This window comes from Equus asinus, chromosome 1 (genome assembly GCF_041296235.1).
Source record: "Equus asinus isolate D_3611 breed Donkey chromosome 1, EquAss-T2T_v2, whole genome shotgun sequence".
In the NCBI taxonomy this organism is placed as follows: domain Eukaryota; kingdom Metazoa; phylum Chordata; class Mammalia; order Perissodactyla; family Equidae; genus Equus; species Equus asinus.
Genome location: NC_091790.1, coordinates 50,924,038 through 50,946,238, shown reverse-complemented (window position 1 = coordinate 50,946,238; position 22,201 = coordinate 50,924,038).

Below are 22,201 nucleotides of genomic sequence, written 5' to 3'. Positions count from 1 at the left end.
ATGAAGTCAGAGACATGACAGTGAGTGTGTCACACGACGTCTGAGACTACATGTGGTGTGTTAAACACAAAGTCAGAGACACCAAGGGGAGTCCTACAAACAAAATCAAAGACACCAGGGGTGTATTACACACAAAGGTAAAGACACCAGGGGGAGGGTTACACAAGAATTCAAAGAAACCATGGAGAGAGTGACACACTAATTCAGCGACGATATTGGGTGAGTGACATATGAAGTCAGAGAAGCAACATGAGAGTTACACTCAAAGTCAGGGACGCAAGGGGAAGTGTGACACATGATGTCAGAGATGTCATATTGAGTATTATACTCAGATTCAGAGACACCGGCAAGAGTCTGACATAGGAAATGAGAGAATTCAGTGAGTGTTATACAAGAATTATGAGACATCACAGGGGGAGTGTTACCCTCAAAAGCAGAAAGACCATGTGGAGCATTACAGATGAAGTCAGAGACACCAGGGGTTGTGTACCACAAGAAGTCTGAGATGCCAGGGACAGTGTGACACTCGAGGTCAGAGGTTCCACTTAGAGTGTTACACACCAAATCTGAGACACCAGATGGAATTTGACACACAAAGACAGATGACATGAAGACTGTTACGCATGATGTCAGAGACTACAAGCAGACTGTGAAACAAAAAGTCACAGATGCCATGGGAATGTGACACACCCAATCAAGACCAGAGGTGAAGTGTGAAACGTAAATTCAGAGACACTATGGGGATTGTGACACAAATAGTCAGAGTTGCCAGGGGCAGTGTCACACACGAATACAGGTACACAAATATGACTGTTACACCTGAAGTCAGAAATGCAAGGAGGTGTTTGAGACACAAAATCAGAGCTTCCAGGCTGAGTGTTACACAAGAAGTCTGAGAGGCAATGAGGCAGTATTACACTCAAAGGCCAAAATGCCACATAGATTGTTACAGATGAAATGAGAGACTCCAGAGGGACAATGACACATGAAGTCATGGATGCCACATGGAGTGTTACACACGATGTCACAGACACCAAGGAAAGTGTTACACCCAAACTCTGAGATGGCATAGGCAGTGTTACACACAATGTCTGTGACATCATGGGGAGTGTGACACATGAAGTCAGAAACACGAGAGGCAATGTTACACAGGAAGTCAGAGACATCAGGGAGTGTATCGCACATGATGTCAGAGATGCCAGAGGGAGTATGACACATGAAATCAGAGACACCAGAGGAAGTGTGACATACGAAGTCAGAGGTTGGGATGGTGTTATACACGAAGTCTTAGATGCCCTTGTGAGTGTGACACACGAAGTTATAGATGGCAGGGGAAGTGTGATGAGCATACTCAGAGAAACAAAGGAGAGTGTGACACACGAAGTCAGAGATGTCATGGGGTGTGTTACACATGAAGTCAGACACACAAGAGGTATTGTGATACAGGAAGTCAAGGATACCAGGTGAAGTGTTGCACACGAACTCAGATGCCAGGAAGAGTGTTTCACACGATGTCAGAGATGCAAGTGGGAGTGTGAAACACGAGGTCACAAATTCCAGGAGCAGTGAGTCACTTGAAGTCACAAATGCCAGGGGGAGTGTGACACATGAAGTGACAGACTCCAGGGCGGTGGTGACATGAAATCCGAGACACCAGTTGGAGATGTACAGACAACATCAGAGATGCAAGTGGGAGTGTTTAACACAAACTCAGAAACACAAGTTGGATAGTTACAAATGATGGCTGAGATGCCAGGGGGTGATTGACACACGAAGACAGAAACATCAGGGGTAGTGTTACACAGGAAGTCAGAGACAACATGGAGTGTGTGACACATGAAGTCAGAGATGCCAATGGGGAGTGTTATGCACACAGTCAAGGACACCAGGGTGAACATTACACAGAAAGACCAAGATGCAAGGGGGATTTTCACACACAAAGTCAGAGACTCCAGATGGAGTGCTACACACAAATTCAGAGAAGCCAGGGGAATGTGACACACAATGTCACAGATGACAAGGGGAAAGTTATGCATGAAGTCAGAGACGACTTTGGGAGTGTGATACACGAGTTCATAGAAGTGATGTTGGGAATTACACGGGAAGAAAGAGATGGCAGGAGAGTGTTAGATGAAGTCAGAGACGCATAGTGGATTGTTAATTACCAAGTCAGAGATGTCAGGGTAAGTGTTACATATGGAGCTAGAGACAAAATGGGAAGTGTTACACAGGAAGTCAGAAAAGACAGGTCACGTGTGACACACGATGTCAGAGAATTCACAGGTAGTGTGACACATGAAGCCAGAGACACCAGTGTATGTGTTACAGAAGAAGTCCGAGATGGGACGTGGTATGTTACACATGATGTCAAAGACTACAGGGGGACTGTGACACATGAAGCCTGAGACACCAGGGGAAGTGTTGCACACCAAGTCAGTGATGCTAAAGGGCAGAGTTAGACATTTTAGAGATGCCAGGTAGGTAACACATGAAGTCAGAGACACTAGGGTGAGTGAGATGCAGGAACTTAGAGACATGATGGGGAATGTAAAACACGAAGTCAGAGACTACAGGTGGAGTGTTAAACACAAAGGCACAGACGCCAAGGGGAGTCTTACAAATGCAAAGACACCGGGGGGTATTCCGCACAAACTTAATGACACCACGGGGGAGTGATGCACATGAAGTCAAAGACACCCAGGGGAGGATGACACAGGGCTTGTGACACAGGATTCAGAGATGCCATGTGGTATTGTAGTGCAAGAAGTCTGTCACACCATGGGGTTTGTGACAATAGAAGTCAGAGACGACATGGGGAGTGTGACACACAAGCTCAGAGACACAATGGGGAGTGAAACATATAAGGTCAGAGATGCCACCAGGTGTGTTACACATGAGGTCAGAGACGACAAGGATACTGTGATATACGAAGTAAGGGATGCCAGGTGGAGTGTGACACAAGAAGTCAGAGGGCATGGGGATTGTTATACAAGAAGTCATGGTGCCAGGGGGAGTGTTACACGTGGAGGCAGAGACACCAGTTATAGTGTTACACAGGAAGTCAGACAATGCACATGGAGTGTTATACACCATGTCAGAGTCTCCAGGGCGACTGTGACACACGAAGTCAGAATTGCCACTGCGAGTGTTACACCAAAAATTGGAGACATGAGGGGGAAAGTGACACAAGTCAGAAATCCCAGGGCTAGTGTTACACAGGAAGTCAGGGAAGCCAGGGAGTGTATTAAACACAAAATCAGAGATGCCATGGGGAGTGTGACACACAAAGTCAGAGATGCCAGGGGAAGGCTGACTCAAGAAGTCAGATGTGCCATGGGGATTGTGACACACGAAGTCAGAAATACCACGGTGAGTGTTTCATTCAAAATCAGAGACTTCAGGAGGTAGTATGACACAAGAAATCAGAGACTCCAGTGTGTTTGTTACATAAGAAGTCCGAGAATGGACTGGAGAGTGTTACACTGGATGGCAGAAATACCACATTGAGTGTTACATGTGAAGTCAGAGACACAAGGGGGACAGTGACAAACCAAGTCTGAGATGTCACATGGAGTGTTTTACATGAATTCCGAGATGCCAGGCAGAATGAGACACACAAAGTCAGATGAGCCACATGGAGTATTACACAGGCAGTACGAGATGGCATGGGAAAGTGTCACACATGTATGCAGAAATGCCATGTGGAGTGTTCTACATATAGTCAGAGGTGCCAGGGGAATCAGTACACAGGAAGTCACAGACAAGATGTGGAGTGTAACACATGAATCAAAGACACCAGAGGGAGTGTTAAACACGAAGTCAGAGATGCAATAGTGAGTGTTATGCTCTAAGTCAGAGACTCTAGGGGTTGTGTGACACATGAAATCAGAGACCCCAGTTTGAGTGCTTCACAAGATGTCTGAGACTTCATGGTTAAGTGTTACACTCAAAAGGAGAAAGGCCATGTTGAGTGATACAAATGAAGTCAAAGGCACCAGGAGATGTGTACAAAACAAACTCAGAGGGGCCACGTGGAGTGTTACACATGAAGTCAGAGACAGCAAGGTTAGTGTTACACACTAAGTCAGAAACTCCACATGGTGTGTTACACACAAAGTCCGGAGGCCAGTAGGATTGTGACATGTAAAGTCAGAGACACCAGGCATAGTTTGACACAGAATCCAGACAGCCAAGGTGTAGTGTGCCACAAGAAGTCAGAGGCAACATGGGGAGTATGACTCATGAACTCAGGGACACAATGGGGAGTGTGAAACATGAAATCAGAAATGCCACTGAGAGCGTTACATGTGAAGTCAGAGACGACAAGGGTAGTATGATACACAAAGTCAGGGACGCCAGGCAGAGTGTGACTCATGAAGACGGATGCCAGAGGGAGTGTTACACACAAAATTTGAGATGCCAGTGGGTTCAAGGCACAAGTCATAAGCACAAGTGGTAGTGTTACATAGGATTTCAGAGACACCAGGTAGCATGTTACACATGAAGTCAAAGACACCAAGAGGAGTGTGACACACAAAGTCACAGATGCCAGTAGTACTGTGAAACACGAAGTCAGAAACACCAGGGGGAGTGTAACACATGAAGACAGTGAGGGAGTGTTATGCATGAGTCAAACACACCACAGGTGTATGTTACACACAATGTCAGAGACGCCAGGTGCAGTGTTATGCATAACATCAGAAAGTCGGAGACACGATGGGGACTGTTAAAGACGATGTCATAGACAATAGGTCATGTGTGACACTTGAAGTTAGAGATGCCATGGGGAATGCAACACATGAAGTCAGAGATGCCATTGGGATTGTCACACATTAAGTTGTAGATGACGTGGGAGTGTGACACTCGTGTTCAGAGAAACAATGGAAAGTGTGACACACGAAGTCATAGATGACGGGGATTTTTACACACAGATTCAGAGATACCAGTGGGAGAGTGACAGATGAAATCAGAGACAACAGGGGGAGTTTGACACATGAAGTCAGAGAATCCAGGGGGAGAGTTACACATGAATTCATATACAAAATGGTGAGTGTTACCCTCAATGTCAGAGACACCACAGGAATTGTGACACATAATGTCAGAGATTCCATGGTGATGCGTTACATATGAAGTCAGAGATGCCACGTTGGTTGTTCCAAATGAAGTCAGAGAAGTCAGGGGGAGTGTTACACACGAAGACAGAGATGCCACATGGAGTGTTACACATGAAGTCCTAGACAACGGGTGAAGGGTTACACACAGAACCAAAGGTGCCAGTGGGAGTGTTACACACGAAGTCAGAGAGGCCAAAGGGAGTGTTACACACAACATTATAGACATCAGGGGGATTGTGACAAAAGATCTCGGAGACATCAGGGGGATTGTAACAGAAAAAGTCACTGATGTCTGGGGGAATGTTGCACACGAAATCAAAGACTCCAAGGAGGTATGGTACAAATGAAATCAAAGAAGCCAGGGGGATTGTTATTCAAGATGTCAGAAAGACCTGGGGTAGTGTTATGCAGGAAGTCAGAGATGCCATGGGAACTGTGACACACAATGTCTTAGACACCAAAGGGGGTGTTACACATGGAGCCAGTGAATCCAGGGGAGTGTTAAGCATGAAATCAGTGTAGGAATGTGGAGTGTTACACACGACAACAGAGACTCTAGGGGGACTGAAAGGATGTCAGAGCTACCAGTGGGAGAGTTACACACGAGGTCATTGATACCTGTGAGAGTGTTACACACCAATTCAGAGCTGCCATGACGGTGTGTTACACATGAAGTCAGAGACACCAGAGGGAGTGTTACTCAGGAACTCAGAGACTCCAGGTGAGTGTGGCACACAAAGTCAGAAAGGACATTGGAAGTATGATACACGAATTCAGAGGCACCATGTAGGAGAGCTACACATCAAGTCAGAGACGCCACGTTGGGTGTTACACAAGAATTCAGACATGGGAGTGGAGGTGTTACATGACATCAGAGATGCCAAGTGGAATGTGACAGAAGAAGTCAGAGACCCAGGGGGAGTGTTACAGAGCCATGGATGCCAGGCAAAGTGTGACACATGAAGTCAGAGAGGGCACGTGGAGTGTCACACACAACATCAGAGTCTCTAGGAAAACCGTGAAAAACAAAGTCAGAGATGTCAGGGGGGGTGTTACAGACGAATTCAGAGTTGCCATGTGGGAGTGTTACCCATGAAGTCAGGGACACCAGGGTGTGTGAGAGACAAAATCAGAGCTGCCACAAGCAGTGTGAGTGACACATGATTTCAGAGGCACCATGGTGAGGGTGACACTCTATTTCAGAGGCAAGAATTGGATTTTTACGCAGAAGTCAGATACGATGGGGGAGTGTGAAACAGGAAGTCACAGATGCCATGTAGAGTGTGACACACAAAGTCAAGACCAGAGGTGATGTGTAAAACATGATGTCAGAGACACAATGGGGATTGTCACAAGAAGTCAGTCACCAGGGGGAGTGCTGCACGTAAAGCCAGAGATGCAAGGGTGAGTGATACACTTGAAGTCAGAGACGCTGGGAGGAGTTTGACACACGAAATCAGAGATGCCATTGGGAGTGTTATACAAGAAGTCCAAAACACCATAGGGGAGTGTTACATTCAAAGTCAGAGAATCCACGGGACCTGTGAGATGAAGTCAGAGAAACCACATGGAGTGCTGAACAAGATGAAACAGACACCAGGGGGACTTTTACACCCGAACTCTGAGACTTCACAGAGAGTGTTACACATGAAGTCTGACATGTCCTTGGGTGTGTGACCCACGAAGTCAGAAATACCAGGGTAGTGTTACACACGAATTCAAAGGCATCATGGAGTATGTTACACATGAAGTCAGAGACGCCAATGGGAGTGTGACACATGAAGTCAGAGATGCTAGGGGAAGTGAGACACTGAAGTCAGAGATTCCAGGGGAAGTGTGACACACAAAGTCAGAACACTAGGGGAAATGTGACTCATGAACTCAGGGATACCACAGGGAGTGTTGCATGCAATGTTAAAGACGCTAGTTGGAATGTGACACAAGAAGAGAAAGACACCAGACATTCTAACACACGAGGTCAGAGGTACCATGGTTAGTGTTACACAGTAACTTGGAGTTGCCAGGGGGAGTGTGACACACCAAGTCATAGACGCCATTGGCTGTGTGTGACACGAATTCACAGATACCAAGTGGAGTGTTGCACAGGAAGTCAGAGACACCAGGGGTAGTGTGACACATGAAATCTGAGACCAGGGGGAGTGTAATGCATGGAATCAAAGACAAAAGAATGAGTGTTATGCACGAAGTCAGAGAAGCCACCAGGCGGGTGACACATGAAGTCAAAGATGACAGCTGGTGTCTGACACAGTGTCAGAGATGACATGGGGATTGCTATACATGAATTGAGAGACAAGAGGTCGTGGGTGACACACAAAGTCATCATAGACGCCATTGGGAGAGTTACACATGAATTCAGAGACACCAAAGTGAGTTGATACATGAAATCAGGGACATCAGGCAGAGTGTGATACATGAAGTCAGGGACACAAGGTGGAGTGTGACACACTAGGTCAGAGACACCACATGGAGTGTTACATACAATGTTAGATCTGCCAGGAGTGTGTTACAGACAAATTCATTGATGACAAAGGAGTGTCACACACGAACTCAGAGACAGCAGGTGGATTGTTAGAAATAATTCAGAGATAACAGGGAGAGTGTGACAAATGAAGTCAAAGATGACAGGTGGAGTGTAACACCTAAAGTCAGAGATGCAAGGGGGAGTGTTGCACACAATGTCAGTGATGCATGGGGTAGTGTCACACACGAGGTCAGAGACATGAGAGCGAGTGTGACACATGGAGTCAGAGATGACACGGGATGTGTTACACACAAAATCAGAGTCACCAAAGGTGAGTGTTAGGCAGGAATCAAAACACACATGGGGTGCCTGCCTGGTGGCACAGTGGTTGAGTGTGTACATTCCACCTTGGTGGCCCGGGGTTCACCAGTTTGGATCCTGGGTGCAGACTTGGCACCTCTTGGCAAGCCATGCTGTGTCAGGCATCCCACATATAAAGTAGAGGAAGATGGGCACGGATGTTAGCTCAAGGCCAGTCTTCCTTAACAAAAAGGGGAGGATTGGGAGCAGATGTAATCTCAGGGCTAATTATCCTCCAAAAAAAGTTTAATAAAATAAAACACACATGGGAGACTGCTACTCAGGCAGTCAAAGACACCAGGGAGAGTGTGACACATGAAGTCAGAAACAACATAGGGTGTGTGACACACGAACTAGGAGACATCTTGGGGGAGTGTTACATAAGAAGTCATAGACACCAGGGGAAGTGTTACACAAGAAGACAGCGATACCACCAGGAGTTTGACATACAACATCAGAGACACCATGGAGAGTGTAAACACAAAGACACTGATGCCAGGGTTCGTTTTAGGCTCAAATTCACAGACACCAGGGAGAGTGTTACTCAGGAATTCAGAGACACTATGTGCAGTGTTAGCAAAAAGGTCATAGAAGAAAGGGTGATTGTGACACCTGAAGTCAGTGACACCTTGGGGAGTTTTAAACGTGAAGTCAGACACTTGAGGGGGAGTGTGAACACAAAGTGAGGGATGCTTTGTGGAGTGTGAAACAGGAATTCAGCGACACCATGGGGAGTGTTACACATGAAGTCAGAGTTGAGAGGGGTAGTGTGACACACGAAGTCAGGATGCCATGGGGACTGTCACACACAAAGTCAAATAGGCCAGAGGGATGTGAACATGATGTCAGAGATGCAATGTGGAGTGTTACACACGAGCTCAGAGATGACAGTTGGATTGTTACACATGGAGTCAGAAACTCCATGTGGTGAGTTACACACAAAGTTGATGATGCAATGGGGAGTATGACACACAAAGTCAGACACTCAAGCTGCAGTCGTGTGTGATACTTGAAGTCAGTGATGCTACAGGGATTGATACTCATGAAGGCAGAGATGCCAGCGGGAATGTTTTAAACACGAAGTTATTGTCGGTGGAAGGAGAGTGAAGCATGAACTCAGAGACACCAGAGGGAATGTGACAAACAGAAAAGAGGCCAAGGGGTGTGCTACACACAAAATCAAAGACAACATGGTGAGTTGATACATGAAGTCAGGGAGGCCAGGTGGAGAGTGACATATAAATACAGTGGTGGCAAGGGGATTGTTATATGAAATCATGATGTCATAGGGTGAGTGACACACAAAGTCAGAGTCACAAGGTGTAATGTGATACATAAGGTCTGAGACAGCTCAGTGATTGTTATACACGAAGTTATGATTTCAGTAGAGTGTGACACATGATGTCCCAGATGCCAAAGGGAGTGTGACATGTGAAGTCAGAGATGCCAGGGGAATTGTGACACAGGAAGTTAGAGGCGCAAGAAGATGTGTTACACACAGAGTCAGAGATGCCCAAGGGTGTGTGACTCGTGAAGTTAGAGACACCTGTCAGATTGTCACACATTAAGTCAGAGACACAATGGTGAGCATTATAGTCAAAGTCAGAGACACCAGGGGTAGTGTGACACAGGAAATCAGAGACACCAGTGTGAGTGTTACCCAAGAAGTCTGAGACTTCACAGGGGAGTGTTAGACTCAAAGGGAAAGACAACAGAGGGAGCATTACACAGAAAGATACGCCAAGTGGTGTTTTGCACAAGAAGTCAGAGACTCCAGGGTTTATGGTACACATAGAGTCAGAAACGCCACATGGTGTGTTCCACAGAAATCCACGATGCCAGAGGCAGTGTGGCACATGATGTCAGAGACCCAAGTTGCAGTGTGACACACCAAGTCAGCAACAAGTGGAGTGTGAAACATGAACACAGAGACATAAGGGGAGGAGTGACACATGAAGTCAGGGATGCCACCAGTTATTTTACACAAGGAAGCAGAGATGAAGTGGGGAGTGGGATACACGAAGTCTGGGACGGCAGTTGGAGTGTGACACATGAAGACAGAGACACCAGGTGGATTGTGAAACAAGTGCAAGATGTAATGATGAGTGTTATACTCAAAATCAGAGATGCCAGGGGTAGTGTGACACAGGAAATCAGAGATGTCAGTATGAGTGTTACAAAAGAATTGTGAGACTCCACAGTGGATGTCAGAGATGCCAGGTGGAGTTTGACAGGTGAGATCCTTGATGCCAAAAGGATTGTGACACACCAAGTCAGAGATGCCATGAGGCTGTTCCACATGAATTCTGAGATGACATGTGGAGTGTGATATGCCTTCTCAAAGAAGATAGGCAGCATGTGACACGAAGACAGAGATGCCATGGGGTGTGTTACACACCAAATCTGAGACTGCAGGTGGAGTGTGAAACAAAGTCAGAAACAAAAGGTGTAATGTTACATAGGAAGTCAAAAACACCAGGGCATGTGTTACACATGAAGTTGGAGATGCCTGGGGATTGTTATACACCAAGTCAGAGATGCCAGAGGGAGTGGGAAATATGAAGTCAGAGACACCAGGGGAATTGTGACACACGAAGTCAGGGATGTCACAGTGAGTGTTACACAATAAGTCGGAGATGACAGGGGGAGTGTGACACACAAAGTCAGAGACACCAAGGGGAGCACAGCACACCAAGTCAGAGACAACTGGGGCAATGTGACACACGAAGTCAGACACTACTGGCCAAGTGTGATCTTCAAAGTCAGTGATGCTTGGGGAATGTTCCACACAAATTCAGAGATGCCAGAGGTAGTGTTATAAACGGAGTTAGAAATGTCAGTGGAAGTGTGACACAGGAAGTTATAGATGGCAGGGACACAGTGACACACAAAGTCGGAGAGGCCAAAGGGATTATGAAACAAAATCAGAAACGACAGATGGAGTGTTCAAGAAGTCAGAGATGCCAGGGTGAGTGTTACACATGAACTCAGCTACACTAGGGGGTTGTTACACACGAATTCTGAGATACCAAGTGGAGGGTGACACACGAGGCTAGAAACACCAGGGTTAGTGTTACACAGGAAGCCAGAGACAGCAGGGTGTGTGTGAAATATGAAGTCAGAGATGGCATGGGCTCTGTGACACACGAAATCAGAGCCACCATGGTGAGTCTTTCTGTTGAAGTCAGATACAACAGGGGAAGTGTTACTCATGAAATCAGAGATGCCACATGAACTGTTACGAATTCAGAACACAATGGAGAGTATGTCACACAAAATCCATGATGCCAGTGGGAGTGTGACACACGAAGTAAGAGATAATACGGTGAGTGATACACTCAAAGTCTCAGATGCCAGGGGGATTTTGACACACAAAATCAGAGCCTCCGGGGTGAGCATTACATCAGAAGTCTGAGACGCCACAAGGCAGTGTTAGACATGAAGGCAGAAATGCCACAAGGAGTGTCACACAGGAAGTCAGAGACACTAGGGGGAGTATACCACACAAAGTCAGAGATGTCACATGGAGTGTTACGCATGCTGTCACAGACGCCATGGGGAGTGTTACACAAGAAGTCAGAGAAGCCAGGGGAAGTGTTGTACACAGAGTCAGAGAACCAGATAGTGGGTGACTCATGAAATCAGAAAAGACGGGGATTGTGATGCACAAAGCCAGAGAGTTGAGGGGGAAATGTTACAAATGAAGTCAAGGACACCATGGGTTTAGTGACACGAATGCAGAGATGACATGGGCATTATGGCACGGATTTAGAGGGGGCCTGGGGGTGTTTTATGCATGGAAATAATGAGACCTTGGGGAGTGTTACTCACTAAGTTAGAGATGACAGGGGGAGTGTGAAACATGAAGTCAGAGCCTACAGGTGGAGTATTAAACCTGAAGTTAGAGACACCAGGGGAAGAGTTATATATAAAGATAGAGATAGCATTGGAAATCTTACACAGGAAGTTATAGATGACGGGGAAGTGTGATGCACATACTCAGAGACACAAAAGGGGCTTGTGACACACGAAGTCATAGACATCGTGGGGTGATTTACAAACGAAGTCATACAGGCCAGGCAAATGTGACACTCGAAGTCAGGGATGCCAGGAGGAGTCTTCCACATAAATTCCGAGACACCAGGTTGAGATTGATGCATGAAGTCACAGGCGCCATGGGGATTGTGACACACGAAGTCAGAGATGCCAGGTGGAGTTTCACACATGACATCAGAGATGCCAGGGTGATTGTTACACGTGAACACAAAGACACAATTTGCACTGTTACACACGCAGTCTGAGAGGCCAGGGGTGGTGACGCATGAAGGCAGAAACACCAGTGGTAGTGTTACACAGGAAGTCACATACATCAGGGAGTGCGTGACACACAAAATCAGAGATGCCAATGGGGAGTGTTATGCATAAAGTGAGAGACAACGGGGGAGTGTTATAGAAAATGTCTAAGATGGCAGTTGGAGTGTTACACATGAAGTTATAGATGGCAGGGAGAATGTGAGCACAAACTCAGAGACACGAGAGGAAGTGTGACACACAAACTCAGAGATGCTTGGTGGTTACACACACAGTCTGAGACACCAGTGGAAGTCTGACACAGCAAGTCAGAATCAGGAGGGGTAGTGTTACACAGGAAGTCAGAGACATCAGGGTATGTGTGACAGAAGAAGTCATATATCCCACATGAAGTGTGACACATGAAGTGTGACACATGAAGTCAGAGATGACAGGTGGATTGTCAGACACGAAGTCAGAGGCGAAATGTAGTGTGTTACACAAGAAATTACATATGCCAGGAGGAGTGTTGCACACGAAAACAGACTCTACGTGGAGTGTTACACATGAACTAAGAGAAACCACATGGAGTGTGACATGAAATCAGAGACACCATTGGTATTGTTACACAAGAAGTGATAGATGGCAGGGGAGTGTGATGCACCTACTCAGAGGAAAAAGGGGGAGTGTGAGACATGATGTCACAGATGCCAGGAGCAGTGTGACTCATGATGTCAAGACAACAAAGGGAGTAGGACAGAGGAAGTCATAGATGTCACTTGGAATTTTACTCATGACGTCAGAGATACAAAGGGGAGTGTTACACACGAACCCAGAGACACAAAGGGGATTGTTACACATGAGTCTGAGACACCAGGGAGTGTGTGGCACATGAAGTCAGAAACACCAGGAATAGTGTTACACGGGAAGTGAGAGAGAACAGGGAGTGTGTGACACATGCGTCAGAGATGTCACATGGAACTTTTATGAACAAAGTCAAAGACACCAGGGTGAGTGCTATAGAGGAAATCAGAGATGACAAGAGGAGTGTCATACTAGAAGTCAGAGACACCAGGAGGAGTGCTACACATGATGTCAGTGATGCCAGGTGGAGTGTTACAAAGTTAGAGACGACAGGGTGTTGTGACACAGAAAGTCAGAGACACCTCTGTCAATGTCACACACTTAGATATGCCACGGGGTGTGTGACATACAAATTCACAAATGACTATGTCACACTCCCCCTGACATCTCGGACTTTGTGTGTAACACTCCACCTTGTGTCTCTGCCTTTGGGTTTCACATACTCCTTCACATTTCAGTTTGTGTAACACTCCCCGTGACACGTCTGTTTTCATTTGTAAGACTCCACCTGGTGTCTATGACTTCCTGTGTAATACCACAGGTGTCATCTCTGACTGGTGTGTAACACTACCCTTGGGGTCCCTGACTCTATTTGTAACAAACCACATGACGTTTGTGCCTTCATGTCTAATGTTGCTGCTCGCATCTCAGACTTCGTGTGTAACACTCTCTGTGTAGTCTCAGAGACTGGTTGTAACATTCCCCAAGGTGTCTGTGACGTCATGTGTAGCACTCCATGTGGACTCTCTGACTTCATGTGTCCCTGCCCCTGGAGTCTTTGACTACATCTGTAACACACCATGTGATGTTTCTGCCTTCGAGTGTAATGCTTCCCTGTGGCATCTCAGTCTTCTTGTGTAAGAGTAACCCTGGTGGCTCTAATTCCATGTGTCACCTCCTGGCATCTCTGACTTTGTGTGTAACAAACACCATTGCATCTCTGGCTTCATGTGTAACACTACCCCTGGCAACTGACTTCTTGTATCATAATCTTCATGATGTCTTTGATTTTGTGTTTCACACTCCCTGTAGTCTTGACTTCATGTGTCACACTCCCTGTTTTGCTTCTGAGTTCATGTGTCACACTCTGCCTTGCATCTGTGACTTCATGTATCACACAATCTCTGTAGTTTCTAACTTTGTGTGTAACATAACCAGTGGGGTCTCTGACTTCATGTGTCACACTGCTGCTTGTGTCTCTGAGGTCATCCATCACACTCCCCCTTTTGTCTCTGACTTCATGTAGCACTCTGCAACTTGTGTCTCTGAATTCCTGTGTCAAACTCACCCTGGAGTCTTTTTTTTTTTGGAGTAAGATTAGCCCCGAGCCAACATCTGCTGGCAATCCTTCTCTTTTTGCTGAGGAAGACTGGCCCTGAGCTAACATCCATGCCCATCTTTCTCCACTTTACATGTGGGACGCCTACCACAGCATGGCTTGCCAAGTGGTGTCATGTCCGCACCTGGGATCAGAACGGGTGAACTCCAGGCTGCCAAAGTGGAACATGCAAAATTAACTGCTGCACCACCAAGCCAACCCCTCCATGGTATCTTTGACTTCGTGTGTCACACTCCCCCTGTTGTTGCAGACTTCTTGTGTAACACACCACATGGCATCTTTGACTCCATGTAACACTCCTTCTGGTGTCTCTGACTTCATGTATAACATTCCATGTGGTGTTTCTGACTACGTGTGTAACACTCCACGTGGCATTTCTCCCTTTGTGTGTTACACACACATGTCATCTTGGACTTAGTGTGTAACTCTCTGCATGGTGTCTCTGACTTTGTGCATAACACTCCCCTTGGTATCCTTGTTTTCATGCATAATACACCCCCATTGCGTCTCTGAATTCATGTGTTATACTCCCTCTGTCATCTCTGTATTCATGTGTCACAAAACCCCTGGTGTCTTTGAGGTCATATATAACACTCCTCCTCATGTCTCTGAGTTTGTGCATTGCACTCCCCCTGTGTTCTCCGATTTCTTATGTTACTCTCTACCTGTTGTCTATGACTCTGTGTAACACTTCCCATGGCATCTATCGCTTCATGCATAACACTCCCGCTGTAATCTCTGGCTTCAAGTGTAACACTTCCTAGTGGTGTCTCTGACTTTGTGTGTCAATCTCTCTGTGGTGTCTCTCACATTTTGTGTAACACTCCACCTGTGGTCCCTGACTTCTTATCTCTCACCCTTACATCTCTGTTTTTGTGTTTCACTCCCACTGTGTCATCTATGACTTCATGGGTAACACTGCACCTGGCATCTCTGCCTTCGTGTATAACACACCTCCATGTCATCTCTGAATTCATGAGTAATACTCTCCAGGGTGCTGAGTTTGTGTGTAACACTTCCTCTGGCATCAGTCACTTTGTGTGTAACACTCCACATGACATCTCTTACTTCCTGTTTCACAGTCCCCCATCATCTCTGACTTTGTGTGTAACACCCCAAATTGCCTCTTTGACTTCGTGTGTAACACTCCCCCAGGCATCTCTGAGTCTGTGTGTAACTCAACCCCTGGTTTCTCTTATGTGTGTAATAATCCACATGCTGTCTCTGACTTCATGTTTCACAGTCACCGTGGCATCTCTGATGTGATGTGTAACACTTTGTCTATTCTCTCTGAATTCGTGTCTAACACTCTCCCTGGTGTGTTTCACCTCATACATAATACTGTTGCATGGCGTCTCTCATTTTGTGAGTAACACACTCCTTGGTGTCATTTATTTCATGTGTCACACTCTACCTGTGGTCTCTGATTTCTTGTGTCCCAAAACATCTGTCATCTCCGATGTCGTTTGTCATTCTACCCCAGGTTTCTTTGACTGCATTTGTAACAATCCCCCTGGTGTCTCTGACTTCATGTGTCAGACTCCCACTGGTGTCTGTGACTTAGTGTGTCACAACCCCTGCATCATTGACTTCACGTATAACAACCCCATGTCATCTCTGAATTCTTGTCTCACACTCCACATGGCATCCCTGACTTTGTGTTTCACACTCCACCTGGCATCTCTGAATTCGTGTGTAAACACCCCATGGTGTCTCTGACTTCATGTATAACTCTCACAAAGACATCACTGACTTTGTGTGTAACACTCCCCTGGCATTCTCTGACTTCATCTGTCATAGTTCCCCTGGAGTCTCTCATTCTTTGTGACCTATCATGTGCCCTCTCTGGCTTCTTCTGTAACACTTCCCCTGGCATCTCTGGCTGCGTGTGTACCACTCCCCATAGTGTCTCTGACTTTCTGCTTCACAATCCCCCTAGTGTTATGAAGGAAGTCAGAGATGCCCTGGGGTTTGTGACAAAGTAGTCAGAGTCACCAGGAGCATGATACAAACAAAGTCATGGAGGTGTGTAATGTGAATTGTTACACACGAGGTCAGAGAGACAAGGAGGACTATAATACATGAAGTCAAAGATACGATTTGGAGTGTTAAACATAAAGTCAGTGATGCAAGGGGACTGTTACACATGAACTCAGGACACAAGTGGGATTTTTACACAGGAATTCTGAGATGCCAGGGGGAATGTGACACAGGAAGTCAGAAGCACCAGGTGTAGTGGTACACAGGGAGTCAGAGTCACAAGTATGTGTGACATTCAAAGTCAGAGATGCCACAGCAAGTGTGACACGAAGTTAGATACACTATGGGAAGCATGACACATGAAGTCAGAGCCATGAAAGACAGTGTGACACATGAACTCAAAGATACCAGGTGGAGTTTTAAATATGATGACAGAGATGACAAGTGGTGTGCTACACACGAACTCAGAGACAAAAGGGGTATTGTTACACACAAAGTCTGAGATGCCAGGGGGTGAGTTACATACGAAGTCAGAGATGCCAGGATGATTGTGATGGGTGAAGTCAGATACGCCATGGGGAGTGTCACACACGAAGTCAGAGATGCCAGCAGGTGTGTTACGAATAAAGTCAGAGACAAAATTTGGATTATTAGCCACTGTCAGAAATGAAGGCATAGTGTAACACACGAATTCAGACACACCAAGAGGGTGTGTTACACAAAGAGAGACACTAGATAGATTGTTACACACGAATTCATAAATGACAGGGGGATTGTGAATCAAGAAGTCAGAGACTTCAGAGGTAGCATTAAACATGAAGTCACAGATGCCACGAGGAGTGTTACACACATAATCATCAACACCGAATAGATTCTGAACACACAAAATCAGAAACAACAGGGGAATTGTGAATCATGAAGTCAGAGACAAATGGTGGAGGGTTACACTTGAAAGCAGAGATGTCGGAGGAGAGCTACAGAAGAAATCAGAGACTAGAGGGCGAGTGTTACACACAACGTCAGGGGCACTAAAAGAAGTGTGACATAGGAAGACAGTGATGCAACTGGGAAATGATGAACAAGAAATCAGAAACGACAGGGGGAGTGTTATCCACAAAGTCAGAGATCCCACGTGAAGTTTTACACAGAGTCAGATACTCCAGGTAGAATGTGACACAGAAAGTCAGAGTACAGGGTCATTGTGATGCATAAAGTCAGAGACGTCAAGTGGAGTGTTTATACATGAAGTCAAAGACATCAGGGGGTTACTGACACACGAAGTCAGAGACAACAGGTGTAGTGTGACATACCAGGTCAGAGACACAGCAGGGACTGTGACACACAAAGTCAGAGACGACAGGTGGATTGTGACAAACAAATTCAGAGGTGACAGGGTGAGTGTTACACACTAAGTAAGAGATGCCACAGAGCATGTTACAAATGAAGTCAGAGACACCAGGGGGAGTATTACACATGAATTCAAAGACACCATGTGCAGTGTTATGCATGAAGTCAAAGACACCAGGGGAGTGTAACAAGCAAGTCAGAGACAACAGTGCAAGTGTGACACATGAAGTCAGACATGTCACAGGTGACTGTTAAATACAAAGTCAACAGACAACAGGGAGAGTTTTACTCATGAAGAGAGAGATGCCATGGAGGAGTGCTACCCATGAACTGAAAGATAACAAAGGGAGTGTTACACATGAAGTCACACAAGACAGTGAGAGTGTGACACACGTCAGAGATACCATAGGGGAGTATTACACACGAAGTCAGTCACATCATGGTATGTATGGCACATGAAGTCATAGACAACAGGTAGAGTTTGACACACGAAATCAGATATGTCAATCAGAGTGTTACACACAAAGTAGAGACAACAGGGGGAGAGCTGCACAAGAAGTCAGAGAGGCCACTGGGGAGTGTTAGGCATGAAGTCAAAGACACCAAGGGAAATGTTATGCAGGATGTCACAGACGCCATGGGGACTGTGAAAAACCATCTCAGAGATGAAAGGTTGAATGCAACACATGAAGTCAGAGACACCACTGGTAGTGTTACACATGATGTCAGAGGTGTCAGGGGGTGTGTGACACATGAACTCAGAGATACCACGTGTAGTGTTACACACAAAGTGAGAGATACTGTGGGAGTGTTACACATGAAGCAGGGCAAACCAGGGGTTGTTTTACACACGAAGTCAGAGAGGCTATGTGGAGTGTTACAGGTGATGTCATAGATGACAGGAGGACTGTGACACAGAAATTGAGACATGCCAGTGAGAGTGTTACCCACAAAGTCCATGAAGTCATGGGTAGTGTGACACATGAACTAAGAGACACCAAGTGGGGTGTTACACATGAAGTCCAAAATGCCATGAGGGAGGGTTAACATGAAGGCAGAAATGGCATGTGGAGTTTACACATGAAGTCAGGGACGACAGGGGCAGTTTTACACACAAAGTCAGAGATGCCGGGGGACTGTTACACACAAAGACAGTGTGGAGAGAGTGAAGTCACGGACACCAATGGTAGTGTTACACACCAAGTCCAAGATGACAGGTGGAGTCTTGTGCATGATGTCAGAGGAGCCAGGTTGAGTGTTACACGTGAAGTAAGAGACCCACAGGGAAGTGCTATCCACAATGACATAGACGACAGGGGGAGTGTTACACGAATTCAGAGAGACCATGCTTACAGTTACACAAGAAGTCAGATATGACAGGTGGAGTGTTACACACAACTTCAGAGACATCACAGGGAGTGTGACACACGAAGTCAGAGATGACATAGGGAGTGTTATGCATGAAGTCACAGACACCATGGGGAGTGTTACACACAGAGTCAAAGATGCCAGGTGGAGTGTGACACTCAAAATCAGAGATGAGAGGGTGATTGTCAGACATGATTCAGAGATGCCATGAGGTGTGTGACACACAAAGTCAGATAGACCACTGAGAGAGTGATGCAAGAATTCAGAGATGCTAAGGGAGTGTGACACATTAAATCAGAGATGCCAGGGCAAGTGTGACTCACAATCTCAGAGACAACGGGGGAGTGTCACACATAAAGTCAGAGATGCCGGGGGAGTGCTACACATGAAGTTAGAGACAGCAGGGGGAGTGTTACACACATTTAGTGTTACACGGGAAGTACAAGACAAAAGCAGATTGAGACATAGGAAATCAGAGACTCCAAGGGGTGTGTTACACATGACATCAGAGTCACCATGTGAAGTGTGAGATGAGATGACAGAGACACAAGGGGAATGTGACATACAAAGTCAGAGACCACAGGTGAAATCTGAATTGTGAAGTCAGAATCACCAGGAATAGTGTTAAACAGGAATTCTGAGACACCAGGGAGCGTGTGATTCATGAAGTTAGAGATGCCACATGTAGTGTTACTCATGGTGTCACAGATGCCAAGGGAGTGTTACACACAAAGTCAGAGACACCATTGGGAGTGTTACGTGTGTCGACGAAAATAATCCATAACCAATCTATAAATGAAAATTTGGGTGAGTTTATTCTGAGCTTAAATCTGAGGATTATAACCCGGGGCCTTTCTTCCTGAAGGAAGAAAGGGCACCAAAGAAGTGGGGTGCACAGACTGGTTATATACCCCCAGGGAGGATGTTTCACATAGGATTGAAATGTCCCTTTTACAATAGTCGTGAGACTGCTCTGTCAGCACAGCAATTGCTGGAAACAGCAGGTAGGTCTTCTGCCTCAGTGAACGCCACAGGGTGGCAGTCTGTTGTCTCCAGCTGAGTGGTGACAGGTGAGCTGGGTGGTCAAAGGTGAGTGCAGCAATCAGTTCCTAGCCTAAGGAAAAATGCTTATCCTTAAGGAAATGCTAATGTGCGGGGAAGTTACATCTTTATCTCAAGGGCCTTTGTTCTGGCCATAAGAAATGTCTAAGTGGATATACAATGCGTGCTCAACAGCCACGGTCAGGTCCTTTTGGAAAAAACAAAGTCAGGCCGAATTAGGTTTATACCAAATGACTTCCTCATATACTCCAATATATCCTATTGCTTGCCATTTTTATTTGTCATTTTCCCCTTTTGATCTCTAATCTTTCGATAGAAAGCATTGATGATCAAAACATTGTCCCTCAGCGCCAGGGTGGCTGCTGCCTGCCCTGGGTCCATCATGTCCCTCGGTGCTAGACTTTTATTTCATTTATTTGCCTAGTCGTCCACATTGGGGGAAATAGTGGACAAGCATAGAGTTATATGTATATTAACAGAGGAAGCATTTCATATGTCATGTAATTTCCAATTAATTTTAGATTGTTGCGCAAACATTGTATATGTGCTTTTTACGACACTTCACATTTACATTGTATATGATTATAGGAAAAGCACAGTAACGATAATAACTCAGAATTTTTAAAAGGATTAGTCTGAAGTGAATTCTTAGTCATAGTCCCTTTCAGAAAAGGAAATTTGTCCAGGGTTATAAGACAGATTGACCATCTCAAGCCATAGAGCAATCACTACTCTAGTTTGTATGCTACTCTTACAACACTGAGTAAAGAAAACAATTAGTTTTAATATTATGACCAGTACAAGGATTCCAAATAATGGAAATAAGAATTCCAATCCGGATTGAAAAAGGGAACTGATACTGAAAAGGGAGCCAACGAAACAAACCAAACTAGGTGCAGGATCGCATAAGGCATCCACCTGCTTCTTCATGTGCTTTAGCAGAAAGGACACATTGGAAGATTCATGACCTATCAAAGCACAGCATCCAGTCTGAATGATTGTATATGTACCTCCTTGGGATGCAGTAATAATGTCTAAAGCCATTCTGTTTTGAAGGACAGCCCTTCTCATTAAACACATTTCAGTATTTGAATAAGGTTATTCCTGCTTGACTATCATTAAGGGCTTCTTGAGTAAATTTAGTCAGAGCTTCCAAATGTAATAATGGCATCTTTTAGCCCCAAAGAAGAAGCAAATATAGTTGAAAATATAGCCATACCAGTGGAACACTGAACAAGCCCATTTGGCCTTAAAGAGAGGAAGACTGACACCAGGTTTTAACTCAGCCTGACTCCTTCCCTGCTTTTAAAGGAAACTCAGGGTGAAGTGTTTTAGCCATCCAGGCAGTAGCCAAGGCCAAAGATTTGTTCCACATAACCACTGAGTTCCATTAGGAGTCACTTGATAAATTCCTGGCCTTCAAGACAAGTCTATTCCAAATTAATCACTTTAAGTATGATAGCATTTCAAACAAATTATAAAATAGGTATACAGTTTAAGCATAACAAATGTTTAAATGAGGAGATATAAGGTTGGGAATACAGGCCTGGTCTGGAGTCTTGGGACAGCTGTCTACAAAAGATGTCGTCTTCTTCTCCTCCTGGTTTGGTCCTTTTCAACAGGGCTGCAAAGAGTCTTATTTGATGTCTCTTTCAATAAATAAATTCTTCAGGTTACAGTCCATGATCCTTAAGTTCTGGGACTTCTCTGTGAAAGAATCAGCTACAAATCTTTCATTTCTTTTAAGCACCACAATAAGACCATGAAAACAATGTAATACATCCCTTAAGCAAAGCTGGTTCATATATTTCTTCATTTAATTGCGTAGGCTGTTATATTATTTAAAAAGGAGACAGCCGATGTTTACAAAAAGTATAGATCTAAGATCAAAGAGCACTAGCATAAGAGCTTTTGGCAACGAGTAAATGCTTCTGAAAGCTTGTCAATTAAGTTCTAGTTGTGCCATTAGTTTTACCAGTCCTGAGGATTGAGGAT